The 14492-nt window shown below is 44.1% G+C and overlaps 1 protein-coding gene across 1 annotated transcript in view; it reads right to left on the reverse strand.

Annotated features, from left to right (window-relative positions):
• PCBD2 (pterin-4 alpha-carbinolamine dehydratase 2) overlaps nt 1-14492 on the reverse strand; it is a 530788-nt gene that overhangs the window by 61288 nt on the left and 455008 nt on the right. The window lies entirely within an intron of this gene.

Raw genomic sequence — 14492 nt, forward strand, 5'->3', positions numbered from 1 at the left:
ATATATATATATATATATATATATATATATATATATATATATATATATAAATCATGTGATCAAGGCTGCTGCTATGCAGCCGAAACCATCATGCTGACAATGGAGAAAATAAAGCACTGAATATTTTCAACCGTGCACGTTTGTGGTCTGTACCTGATTCGCCTACCGAAGAAATCATTAATTCAGGACTGATGGTGATATATATATATATATATATATACATACAAACACATATACATATATACACATAGACATAAACACACATACATATACATATATATTTGCGCTACAAGGGAAGGCCAGAAGATTAAACAACTAAAGGTATTATTTTCATATCCCAATATTTTCAATGACCTTCTAAACTTGAAAACACCTTCCTTATATGACACTTCCAATGACTGCTGCGGGCAGAGTTCTATAGAATCTTAGAAGACTCATTAAAAATAAGTTACATTCCCACCTGTAGTCAGTTTGTACATTAGCTTTGGGCTACAATAGATGTGGTGAAACGGGTCATCCAGGAAACAGAAACTGTGGTCCCACTGTGTGGTCTATTTTGCTGTCCATTTCAGGCTTCCAGCCAGAGACTGAAGTGTAGGTGATCAATATATACCAATTAAGAGACTAACTGTTGAATGTGTTTAAGTTCAAGCAACCACATATAACATTAAAAACACAGAAGCACTTCATGTACACTGCAAACACATTTGTAGGTATAATTTGGCTATCCTGTTTTAGTTTTAAACCTATAGGAACTGATAAAATCCCATGGAAAGGAAAATAGCCCTCACCAGTGTAAACATATAAACACTGAAAAAACACCTTTCTAACCCCAAACTAATTGCCATTCAAAGAAAAAGGTGAATTAAAGAGTCATTTTTATTTCGTCCTGAAGGGGCCAATACAACTAGACTTTTTTATACAAGGCAGCAGCAAGAATGACTAGGCTAACATTCTGCCTGTGTTTTGTTGTTTAGAGATGTCACTAAAATATTGTTTCTTCTTCCTGTTACTTTTTTCAGTTTTGTGGTCTTTGGTCTAAAGATGCAGGGCTTAGAAGCATGTTTTAGGTCTTATTTAATAATTTTTATAAACTGTAGAGAATCAAGAAATATAAAAGTCATCTTTGATATTTTGGCTAAGTTTGATTCTTTCACTAATAGGCAAAATGGCTGGTTTCATTAGAACATTTTCCAATGTATACCATCACATTTACCCATAGACAGAGAATGGGTGAAACCCTTTCATACATCAGCCCCCTTTTCTAGCGAGTCAGTATTAATAGTAGGTGAATTGCCAAACATCCCAGGCGTTAAACATTCAAAGCAAGGTGTAATGACAGGTATATATAAAAAGAATGCTGTCACCAAGGATCTGGAATAGTGGTGCCTCATTGAGGTACTCTCCACAAGTTCTGGATCCCTTCCGTAAAAGGTGATTTTCTCCGGACTTTGAAAAGTACTGCTTCATTTTTGACAGCTTCAATAATTGAGGGGATATGCGCCCAGTTCAATGCATACGTTGCAGAACCTGTCCCAGAGAATCGCAATCTTCAGGTACACTAGTATTAGCATGGAAAGCTATGTCAGTGGCCAGAGTTAAGAAATTGTGTACAGACTGTTTTGGAGTTGCCCGTCTCAAGTGTCAATGTTGAAAGGTCCTTTTTACAGATAGTCGTTTACATGAGAGGCACATGACCAAAGCCTCACTAAAGAAATATTGTATGGTATACTACAAAAAGGTTGATTTGTAAAAATGTATTTGGACCTCATATACCCTGAACACACACTGTCTATACACATGCACTATCAGTACAGAAAGCAAGCAATAATGAAAGCAAAACATTACATAAACACCGGAAAAACACTTTCTGTTGTTTTTATTGGCACGAAAATGTGTAACCACCCATAACCACTGTTTAAGGTATTGAAAACACTGACAAAACCTCACCACAATTTACCAAAAATAGAACTGATAACAGGAAAGCCTAAATATAATTAACACATTTCCACTTGCTGCTTTACCCTCCACATAGAAATTATTACTCCTCTTGGAGAAACTTTTTCCCCTATAAACCCACCAATTTTGAAGGGGTTACCCTGACATTCCCACCCTAGGTAGGGGCTTACGCCTCCAGTTGACCAGACTAAATAAACAATATCCAGGGTATATAGGAGTCAGTCAAGGTTTGTGTAAAACAAGATATTCATAGGTAAGCCTGAGTTAATCAATTTAAATGGCATGTTGCCCCATAACGCCATAATCCTCCCTGCAAACCGAGATAGTCAGACATGAAAAGAAATCACACTGATGAAATTTTACCTACTTACAAGGAAATATAGAATTATAAATCAATGTTTATTCTAGTCTATGAAGTTATTTGTGCATCTAAGTTCAACTTAGGTGCCCCAATAACTCTATGAATCAGCCCCAAAGTGTTAAGTGGGACTTGCAGTAAATTATTAAAATTGGAACAAGTCAATCTTGTGTCTGTCAGACTTACACAGCTCCATTTTACAAGGAGAATATGTCACATATGGTGGTTATGGAAAAGAAGCAGGAGAAATTAGCATCTTATTGTGACCTTCTGCCGGGAGGTGGAGAAGAGATTTAGGTATGTGCGTCTCCTTGGCACTCCTACTTAAAAATCGCAATAGGTGGGACTGTTTATTACTTTCCACAGAGATGGTTTCTCACGCAAAGTATTACCATCCAAGTGATATTTACTTCAATGTTTAAGATGTTTCTTTAGAAGGAACTTCAAAAGGCTCAGTTCTAGAGTCAGTGGGAGCTGCTGCTACTAAAACTTGCTGGACAGTGCAGGGGGAATAATAATAATAATAATAACTATAAAATGAACTTACCTGCCACTCCTAGACGCGGTCTCTGTGCTACTCTACTCTGCTCCCCACCCAATCTAGACGCTGTGCTCAAGCAATTACTAAGCATGAAAGAAGCACTTGGATTGGCATGAGCAGACTGAAATGCAGCCGCTTGTCGTTTGGCCGTCCTAAGACGGCCGGCCAAACCGACATGTGCACTTACAGTGCACCTACCACTCCTCCTTCTAGGGCCTAGCTGCTGCTGACGCAGAGAATGGCCGGCCCTCCCAAGACTCGGCAGACTCTGCCGAGTAAGTGAAAAATAAAATGGTAATAAAATCAGTAGCCGACCCTTTCTAGAGGGTAGCCCAGGCCCACCCAATATAGTCCCATGGCCCACCTAAGGTCCATTCACAAGCAGAAAACCATCTTCTGCTCTTGTCATTATGAGAAAACAAATCCCAGCAGACTTGCATGTAGTTGTGGAAATTAAATCTATTATGCCAATCACTAGAGCGACTGAGTGCCTGACGACAGGAGTGAGGTCACAGGGAGGGATGCTAATACTGTGCATGTATAAACAGATGCACTCCCATGATATTGAGACCGTAAGCTCCTGTCACACAGTAATTGAGAGCTGAAAACTGGTTTATGCTGAAACAGTGTTAAGGAGTTTTACATTGAAGCAAAGTAAGTGAAAATAGTCATACAATTAGTATATATCTTAGTAGTGGTTTGCTAAATTTTCTTTCTGTTGTGACATCTTTCCTAACTTATGGCCCGGGCCACTGGAATTGTGTGACTGGGGAAAACCAAATTATGCGGCAGGGTTGAATACATTTTGTGGCAAAGAAAGCCCAAATTACTAGACATAATGTGGCATTGATATTTACATTTTTACAAGCTAATGCAGTTTTGGAAACATTTACAACTCAATATTACCACTTTAACCCCTTGGGTGCCCAGGACGGAATGGTTCAGTCATGAGCACCAGTGCTCCTGTGCTCTTGACGGCACCATTCCGTCATGTGCACAGGCATACAAAATCTCTATGCTGCAGACAGCACAGGGATTTCCTTTTTTGAAATGTTAGCCTCAGCGGTGAGGAAGAGCTTCCCCAACCTCCTGAGGCTTTTTTTTTTTTTTGTTTCAATGTAATGACGATTGCACGCATGGAGCGCTGACCTCATTACATTGAAAATTAAACTGAAACGTAGTTTCAGGTTCATTGTTTCGGTGCTTGTAGGGCTGTATCAGCCCCCGAGCACCAAATTACATGGGAGATGGATCGCTGGAAAGGGGAGAATCTTCCCTTTCCAATGATACCGTTCCCTAGTAGATCCCTGCCTGGGGATCATCCCAGGAGAAATAATCCCCAAGCAGGGATCCACCCACTAGGAACCAGGGAGGGGGGGTGACCCCTTGGGCAAGGGCCTTTGTTCCCACCACAAAAACTGGCATGCTCGGGGGAGGAGCTACGCTCGCGAACAAGATGGCCGCTTAGGCTCCCGGCTCCGCCGACCTCCGTCTCCCGTCGGCTTATCCTGTTATGTATCCTGATCTTACGCCCGACCTCCAGGTGGATGAATAGTTACTGACCCCGGTGGTGCAATCCCGATCATTTTGCGGACTTGATCGACAAAGTCACACCGTGTTGCAATTCTCGGTCTAACCCGGCTGGTGAGCCGGGGCCTCGAGTGCTGGCCCGGCCGGGTTACAATTGAACTGGCCGTGGGACCCAGGTTGGGTCTGGTCTCTCGCTGCGGAGGTTATTTTGCCTGATTCTGATGGCGGTCGCTTGGTCTGCTTAACATTGAAGGAGAGGTGCCGCGACGCTCCTGTGGCCGCGTTCCGGAGTCCCCCGTCCCGGAGACCGGGTACGCCTCCACCCCCGGGCTCGCGGTAACGGAGAATGGACCGCTGAGCGGCACAAGATCAACAGCCCTCCGTGACCGTCCACTCCGTTCTGGCCTGTTGCCCCGGAGAACCGAAGCTCTGGGGACCATGATCCTGCCAGTAATTAACAGAACGGAGATGGGTCGGACAGAAACCGAACCATCGTTGAGGACCGTCCTGATGGCCATCGGGGCTCTACATTCACATGTGGAGGGTTTGATCCACAAGATGTCCGCTTGTGCATCTGGGACTGAGCGCCTGAGGCCGGACTATGCTTCATTGCAAGAGCCCAAATGTGCGGAGCTTCCCACGGTGAATGCCTTGCCGGTGGATGATGGCCTTGCGCTGGATGCAGTATTGGATCCCTTGGTTAGTAACCAAATATCTGAACGTAACCTTGGTATCGTGACTGTATATCCACATCTACTAGTTCTTCCGACGAAGAGGCAACCACTCGACTCTTCGTTCCCAGAGCCTCTCTTCAATTACTCTCGAACTGCATTAACAACTTCTTCCCCCCGGCAGCTTCATCGTGTCTTTGGAGGAAACGGTTTTGGGACTTACTGTCGGAGAGGGGGTGCGTATGTGAGACTGGGATCCGTGATGGACTACTACTATCGACCTTATATGGACTGAACATTTTTGCCTTTTTTTTCCATCTCGTTTATCCTGTAGAGAGAGTGGTTCCACCTGAGGGAGTTCGTATTGCAGACCGTAAGGGCCAAGGTTGAGATTGACTGAAAGGGGCTTGTAACGTCGCTTCAATAGACATGGGTTTGCTACCACTATTCTTGCGGAGGGTTGGGCGGTGTTTATAACCTCCCCTGTTAGTTCTGTCTGAATATCCGGATTGTTTTTTGGTTACCCGCTCAGGGGTCGTTGTTTCGGACGGGGGAGGGGGGACCGGGAGCCGTGTGTCAATTTCCTCCCCCACTTTTCTTTTCTACGTTTAGAACACAGTTAGTTGGGGCGACAGGCACACTGCTAGTTGGGGTTGGGCGGAAGCCTTATGCAGGGGTGCAGGGTGGGGGTTAGGGGTATGTTGTAATGTCTTTCTTTTTGTTTTTTATGTATAATATCCTGTTCCTTTTCTGTTATTAGATGCCTTCCTGAGGGGTTGTATTGATTGGTGGGTGGATGGGTCCTAGGGGTGGTGATGCGCAAGAGATCCTTTATAATGTATTGCTTTTAAGTGCTGCAAACGGGGAGCGATCGTTGTTTTGTTATGGTTCAATCCTTTTAAGCCTGCCTGCCACTCGAACTTTATGATTCTTTTTCTCCTTCAAAATTCTGCTCCTAAGGGTGGCGGTCTTACGAAATTTGTCGAACTGGTAGGAATGATATATCCTGTGTACTAACGATCGCATGCTATGGTAGCTGGATATTTTGCTTTCGCCTTATGGAATTCCGTACATTATCCGCTGTTAGTCTGTATAACTATTGCTTACTCTGTAATGTAAGGCATCTGCCGATTGTTTTTTTTGTATTTCTTTAATAAAAAGAAGTTTAAAAAAAAAAACTGGCATGCTCAATCTTTTTGCCCATCCCCGGGGGGGGCTGCCCAGAATGGAGATGCCAATTCCACGACCCTTCCCCCCAATAAGGACCAAAGTCTTTTTGCCCCCCAGGACGTAGATGTGGGCAATACCCCTGATCTTCCCCCCGTGGGACAGAAAGCCCACTAAGCACCAGAGATTTTTTTTATTTATTTATACCTAGGAGTGGCGACTGCCCAGAAGGGGCCTGCCAATGACCCCACCCCAAAATTGCCGCAGTCTTTCTGCCCCCCCCCCCCCCCCGGAAGCAGATGAGGGCAATAGCCCTTAACCTGCCCCCCCCCGGGGGCAGATGGGGGCCATAGCCCCTGATCTGCCTCCCGGGGGGCCAGAAAGCCCACTAGGCACCAGGGATTATTCTTATTTTTTTTATACATAGGGGTGGGGCTGCCCAGAATGTATGCCAATGCCCCACCCCAAAACAATTGCCACAGTCTTTCTGCCCCCCCAACCCCACGAGAGGCATAAGGGCGCAGTAGCCCCTTATCTGAACCCCCTGGGGGGCAGACAGCCCACTAGGCACCACAAATTATTATTTTTTCATACGTAGGGGATGGGAACTGCCCCAGCCTTATTACCCCTGCCAGGAGGCCAATGGGGCAATCAGAAACCTACTAGGCACCAGGGATTATTTTTTTCAAATTTCCGGGGTGGGAGTTGCCCAGAATGGGCATGCCAATACCCCCACCCCCCAAACAAAACTGCCACAGCCTTTCTGCCCCCTAGGGGGCAGATGGGGGCAATAGTCCCTGATCTTCCCCCTCAGAGAGCCCACAAGGCAACAGGGATTACACTGGCTTTTTTATACGTAGGGGAGGGGGTTGACCAGAACTGGCATGCAAATGCCCTCATCCCCCTCCCAAAAAATAGCCATGGGCTTTCTGCCCCCCTTGGGAGCATATCAGGGCAATAGTCCCTGATCTTCCCCCCTCCCAGGGTGGCAGAAAGGCCACTAGGAACTGACTTTTATTTGCAATGTGCCTGGCTGTGTATTTTGGGCCCTAGCGCAGCTGGCCCCTAGGGAAACCTAGCAAACCTGTACGTTTCTGAAAATTAGACACCAAGGGGAATCCAGGATGGGGTGACTTGTGAGTCTCTCCCCAAGTTCTGTTACCCAAAATCCATTGCAAACTTTGTAAAAAAAAAATCCTCACATTTCTGTGATGGAAAGTTCTGGAATATGCGTGGATCCACAAAATTCCACCCACCCTGCAATCCCCAAAGTCTCCCGATAAAAATGGTACCTCACTTGTGTGGGTAGGCCTAGTGCCCATGACAGGAATCGGGCCACAATGCAACGTGGACATACCACATTTTTACTGTGAAAACTGACTTTTCGTGCAAAGTGCCTAGCTGTAGATTTTGAACCCTAGCTTTGCCGGCACCTAAGGAAACCCAGCAAACTTATACATTATTAAAAACTAGACACCCAGGGGAATCCAGGATGGGGTGACTTGTGTGGCTCTCACCAGGTTCTGTTACCCAGAATCCCTTGAAAACCTCAAGCTGTGTCAAAAAAACAAATTTTCTCACATTTCTGTGATGGAAAATTCTGCAATCTGCGTGGATCCACAAATATCCACCAACCCAGCATTCCCCAAAGTCTTCCAATAAAAATGGTACCTCACTTGTGTGGAAGGGCCTAGTGCCCGTGGCAGGAAACAGGCCAAAACTCAACTTGGACACACCACATTTTTATAGTGAAAATCGGTCCTTTTTTTTTTTTTCAAAGTGCCTAGCTGTGGATTTTGAACCCTAGCTCTGCCGCCACCTAGGGAAACATAGCAAACCTATACAGTATTTTAAAACTAGACACCCAGGGAAATCTAGGATGGGGTGACTTGTGTGGCTCTCGCCAGGTTCGGTTACCCAGAATGTCTTGCAAACCTCTAACTTTGTAAAAACCAAAACACATTTTCTCCACATTTCTGTGATGGAATGTTCTGGATTCTGTGTGGGTCCACAAACCTCCATCCTCCTACCTTTCGCCAAAAACTTCTGATAAAAATGGTACTTCACTTGTGTGTCTAGGCCTAGTGCCCGCGTCAGGAAACGGCCCAAAATGCAACTTGGACCCATCTAATTTTTTCCAGTAAAAACTGACCCTTTTTTCGCAAAGCTTAGGGTAACACAGATTTGTAGAGCAACTGTTTTACCTATTGACTTTCTATGCATTTTTGCCTTCCAAATGTAAGACAATGTGTAAAAAAGAAGTCACGTTGAAAAATGAAAAATAATTCACATGCTAGTATAGGTACCCACAATTTCGGAGCTGTGAAAATAGCTACTGCTTCTCAACTCTATATTTTGTTCCCATTTCTGAAATACATAGGTGACCTTGATACCTTTTTTTCACTCTTGATATTTTACCGAATGAATTGCTATATGCTTGGCACACAATGAAAAACCATTGCAAGACGAAGCTCAGTTATTGCCTCTGGGTTCATCGGGTTCTTGGTGAACAAACAAGTTCTATATATCCCCACAACCAGAAGTGTCCAGCGGATGTAACAGTATATTGCTTTAAAAAATCTGTCATACTTGGAAGAACTTACTGGTGAAAACATTGGCACAAATGGCTGTTTTTTTCAACTCATTTTCAACGGTTAGTTTATATAAATAAACCTTGAAAGATCTACACAAATGACCCCTTGCTAAATTCAGAATTGTGTCTACTTTTCAGAAATGTATAGCTTTCCTGGATCCATTATTGCTTTCACACCCATTTTTACCACTAACTGGAAGGAGTTTGAAAGCACATAAAGTAGCAAAAATAGGCTATGTCCCAGTAAAATCGCAAAACTGTGTAAAAAAGTGTAGTTTTCTGACAAATGTCTGTCTGTCCCTGAAAGCCGGGAAGATGGTGATTTAAGCACCACAACCCTTTGTTGATACCATTTACAGGGAACAAAACAGACACTTTCTGCAGCACTTTTTCTACATTTAAAAAAAAAAAGTTTAAATAGCTGTATTTTGGCTACTTTCTAGGTCCCCTCCAGGGGAATCCACAAACCATGGGTACCTTTAAAATCCCCATGATTTTGGAAGAAAATGACGCAGATTTAGCGTAGATACCTTATGTGGACAAAATGTTACACGGGCCTAAGCGCAAACTACCCCAAATAGCCAAAAAAAGGCTTAGCACAGGGGGAGAAAAGGGAGGCTTAGAAGCGAAAGGGTTAACACTCAAATACAGCAACAGGCAACGGAAATGTAACCAGTCAACTTTTGCACAGGGCCTTCCACAACACAGCAACACGTCCCTGTGTTTCTAGTAATTTATGATCGGCTTGAGCTAGAATCAACATTTTGTTTAGTTAAAATCTGCAAATTATGCAGCAGATGATGGATTATCTGACAAATGTGGCAAATCCATAATTATTTGGAATACACTACAGCCCCAAAATCACAATTCCAGTGGCCCTACTTATGGCACTGTGTTAAGCAAAAAACACTGAATAGCAAAGTGTTGACTCTTCTTTACTGAAAGGACTTTTCAAGGTTCACTAACACAACACAGAAACAGAATAGGACAGAGCAGTGTGTGCCTCTTGCACCAAGTAAAGTCATTGCAACAATTCCATTAGATGTGGGGTAAACAAGGTCTTAATCCCTGATGCTCACAGTACCCTGCCACACAGATAAAACCTGCTATTGTGGCCTTAATACAAAGGGAGATCTAACACATTTTAGTGGCTGGTTTGTGGTTTTTAGCTCAAGGAAAGCTTTTATTGACACCAGTTTTACAAAAATATGACATTAGGAGAAGGGGGCAAGGAATGAATCTACTCTTGGATATGGGATTTTTGGATGTAACTTGTATCATGGGGCAATTTTTATTGTCTGTGCAGAACATGTTACTTACTTTTGGTAATGATGTATGTGGTAGAGACATAGGTTAGTTGTAGATTCCTTACCGTAGAATTTCCCCCAGGCGTCAGTCTAGATCCAGAGATTTTTTTCTTCAGCAATACCCCTGCATGTCGATAGGTGGCGTCGGTCGGCTCCGCATCCGTCATCTGCATCGTGATCGCCGGGATGACATTGCAGTGCCAACTTAGACGCCGCCCCTGCGCGCTGAAGTCAGTTCTTTCTTTTTTCCCGCCAGCCTAGTGCACATCCTGGGAGAGCAACCCCCTAGCCATTTTTTGGCTAGCTTTTTGCAACTTTTTGTCGGTCTTTTTTGAGTCTTGGGCTCATGGTGCGCCAGGGGTGTCCCTATTTCGGACTGGCTTCAAGCCCTGTGGTGCCTGTCACAAGATGATGTCTGTGACGGATCAGCACCTCGTGTGCTTGTGGTGTATGGAGTGCGACCATGACCCAATATCGTGCTCCGACTGCCGGGCCATGAACCCAAAGATTTTGCGGGAACAGTCCTGAAATTTGTTGGGAGGCCCAGCGGTCAGCTCCGCGTCGTTCCCAGTCTTGTTCGAGAGGTCACTAGGCCATTCGCGGAGCCCCCACTCCGCGTCGCACTCCAAGTCGTTGAGGTCTTTGAGTAAGTCATGGCACAAGAAGAAGGTGAAGAAGCACGAGCGCTCCTCATAATCTCCCTGTCGGTTGGATGACGCGACGCATGACTCAGAGTATCATTGCTTTAAGGCCCCGTCTCCGGTGCCTGCTCCAGGGACAACTCCGCGCCTCCTACAATTGCCAGGATCAGGAGCATTCCCTGCCCAACTAAGACAATTTTACGAGGCCTTACACCTTGTCTTTGGGCAGCCCGACTCCGCTGACGCGCCTTCGGGCCCCGCAAAGCGGGTCAGGGGTCCTGGGCCTTGGATGCCGGCGGCTCCGTCCCCGGAGGACCCCCGCGACCCAAGCCTGGATCCGGATCGGCACCGGTCGATCTTACGCAACCTTTCCTGGCGCCAATCTCAATGACAGCCTTACCACAAACCAACATCAAACTGTCCCTCTTTCTCGCAGATAACCCCCGAGACACCAGCGCAGGATGCTCCTTCTCACACCAGGCGGCCAAAGCATGGAACGACCTTCCCCTCTGCCTCAGGACTGACTCATCGCTCCAGCAATTCAGAAAAGGTCTCAAGGACTGGCTGTTCGAATTTACAGATCACCACGAAGCAGCTAGCAACCCCAGCGCCTTGAGACCCTCACTGGTGATTTGCTGCGCTTTTCACAAATCCTTGATTGATTGATTAATCATCACATATTTTGAAAAACAGTAAACATCGCTGTCTACGTGGCTTCTTTCAGTCTTAAACTTTACTTAATGTGGACTTGGAATTATTTTCCAAAATGTTGTGATCATTTTGGCTTTATAGAGACCTGGAAAAAATATTGATAGCATAACCATTTTGAAAATTGATACTGCCCTCAGGAGCAGGCACAAAAAGCATAGCCACTCTGAGCTCATCAATGCTATGGGTAGACATCTTTAGACAGCAGAAAGCTAGATCTTCGGGAGCATAGAAGCAAAGCAGATTATGTAGAAAAGGGAGGAGTGTTTGATGTTCATCTCTTTCTGAGATTGGAGAGGACTCTTCACAGGAAGAAAAATGATCCCATCTCTGGACCAAAAAATAGGAATCCTATGAAGGCTGTGGTAACGAGAATCACAAGAGCGTAAGCACCTGAGAATGATTATGTCATATTCATGAGGAAACATTCTTAAGGGAACCAAAATACAAGGCCATCAATTAATTAGTATAGGGTACTTGGCGCTAGATGTATCATATGATAGGCCATTTATATTGTACGCACCTACTCCAAGGAGTATCCCGGCGCAGAACTAGGAGAAAGTCGAATGTGAAAAGATTGGAACACACCAGTTTCTTTAAAAATAGTCCTGGATCGCTCACGGACCGTAACTCCAACGGAAGCCGATTCCATGCTGACAAGCACAGAAACGCTTGCGATCTACCTCCTGCTCTCTGTCGCTGAACCCTTGGGATGCTTGCCAGAAATTTGTTGGTGGATCTTAGCTGTCTTATATGGTTATAGAAGCTGAATATGGTTCTAAAGTAGGTAGGTCCTGTATGATACAAAGCATTGTGGACCAATACCATGACCTTGATTTTAACTCTGATGGACAACCAGTGGAGACCCTGTAAGTGTGAACTAATATGAATCTGCCTCTGAATATTTAGCAAAAGTCTAGCAGTTGCATTCTGGATCACCTGTAGTTTATCCATTAGGTGGTCCGGAAGGCCCATTAACAGGACATTGCCATAGTCAATTCAAGATGTAATCAGCACCTGAATGACTGTTTCCTTTGCAGGCAATGACAAAAGGGGTGGAAATTTCCTAAGGGATCTCATAATCCCAAAACTGATCCCATCCAGCCGTTTTATTTGGGGGTTAGAGAACAGTCTATTATCAGATGTAACCCCCAGATTTTTTACCAAGTCTTTATGGGGACCTGTGGGGAGGCATCATCTGGCCAAAAGGATTGCCAGAAACGTGGTGATGTGTACAAAGCATTTTTGCATCTGCAAATGGCCCGCTGCACAGATGCAGGCTGTTTCCAACTGCAAAAATGCATTTTGGGATGTATTCATTCCAAATTGTGATTCAGTAACATGTTACCGAATAGCAATTTGGGATTGCGAATACATACAGATTCAGTATTTGGAAGGGGCATGGTTTGGGAGTCCCTTCCAAATACTTAATCAGAATGGGATGTATGAATGTTTTGTAACAGAAATTCAGTCGCAAAACATTCACACTTTGCCACCAACTCAAAGTTGGTGGTAACCCATTCACATATGGAAAGGGGTCACCTTAGGACCTCTTCCCCTTTGAGAATGTTTAAAATAATATTTTTTTTAAAAAGCAGACAGTGGTCCCAAGCACCACTGCCACTAATACAAACTAATGAAACTTTTCATGTTATGTTTTTGAATGCAGCCAAACGGACTGCATTTTAAAAAAGCAAAAGGATTGCTTTATTTAAAAGCAATCCCAGACATGGTAGTCTGCTGAGCCCAGCAGGCCACCATCCCTGTGAAGGTACTAAATCCTAGTGAGTCACAAATTGCTACCTACCTCATTAATATTCATGAGGTCGGTCTATTTGCGACCCACTACAAATCGCTATTTAGGGAATAAAGGCTAGCTAACCGCTTTGTACATTATTAATAGCAATTACCAAATAGCGATTCACAAAAAAAATCACTATTTGGTCATTGCTTTTACTACTGTTAGTACATCTAGCCCTTGGTCTGTAAAAAAAAAGTTCATCTTGGAAACAGTCAAAGCATTGCAAGCAATTGAAGATCTAGAAATGGATTGATAAAGTATTTAGATCAATAACTAGAAAAGTTGCTGAGTACCGGGTTCCTTGACAATTATGAGAAGCAAATTAGAATCATCAAGTGGTCCAAAAAAAATGACTTTTATAGACCGAGCCCTGTTTACCCAAGGCTTTTACCTTTTAGCAGTCTGTTGTGCCCAATATGTAGTCTGGGTGGATTGTCACTGAGGCATGTGTTACAAGGGAAACGAACTCTAGCATCTTAGAAGACTTGGAGCAATGCATAAAAAGTTAATAAAATGCCCTAGATAACCTTGTGAACAGCCAAGTCCATCACCTTATAGAATGGACACTAGGCACACTGGGCAAATTTGCCCCAATAAACAGAAGCCTTTAAAATGTGCAGAAATGATCTGTAATGGTTAATGAACCACAATACCAAAAACAGAAACAGGAGTACAATATGCGATGGAGGCTGAAGTTGTGAGACAAGGAGTCTTTGCATTGAAAAGCCAATTAAATATGCAGGGCTACGTATGAACAGGTGTACAAGGCAGTTGGAAGCATTCCTGCAATCGCCTTTTGTGTGTTCAAGACTGTTAGAATGGTCAGAACTTTAGCAAAAACAACTGCACTTCGAATGGGTGAGCCTTGCATCAGCTCCCACTAGACTAAATAATACAGGAACTTCTAGGCACTCCTAAAATGGGAACCCGTCCTGTAGATTGACCTATCACAGTTGGTCTGATATGAACAGATGATCAAAACTGGGCCAGTTTACCATGTTGAATATAGGCACATGTACGAAAGGATTAGAACTGGAGTAGTCTACAACTGTCCTACAACTGTCCACTTTTCTGCAGCAATGAAAGAAAAGCAGACCACCGAACCTTCAAACTGCTCTTGGAGTACAGTCTCTTCAGGTCACATTTGTTTTGCAACTTCTGATGTAAACTGTGGTGAAGCTTTTTTATCATTAGTGTGGGATGAACTTTACTATTC

The sequence above is a fragment of the Lissotriton helveticus genome, chromosome 7 (genome assembly GCF_964261635.1).
Source record: "Lissotriton helveticus chromosome 7, aLisHel1.1, whole genome shotgun sequence".
Lineage (NCBI taxonomy): Eukaryota > Metazoa > Chordata > Amphibia > Caudata > Salamandridae > Lissotriton > Lissotriton helveticus.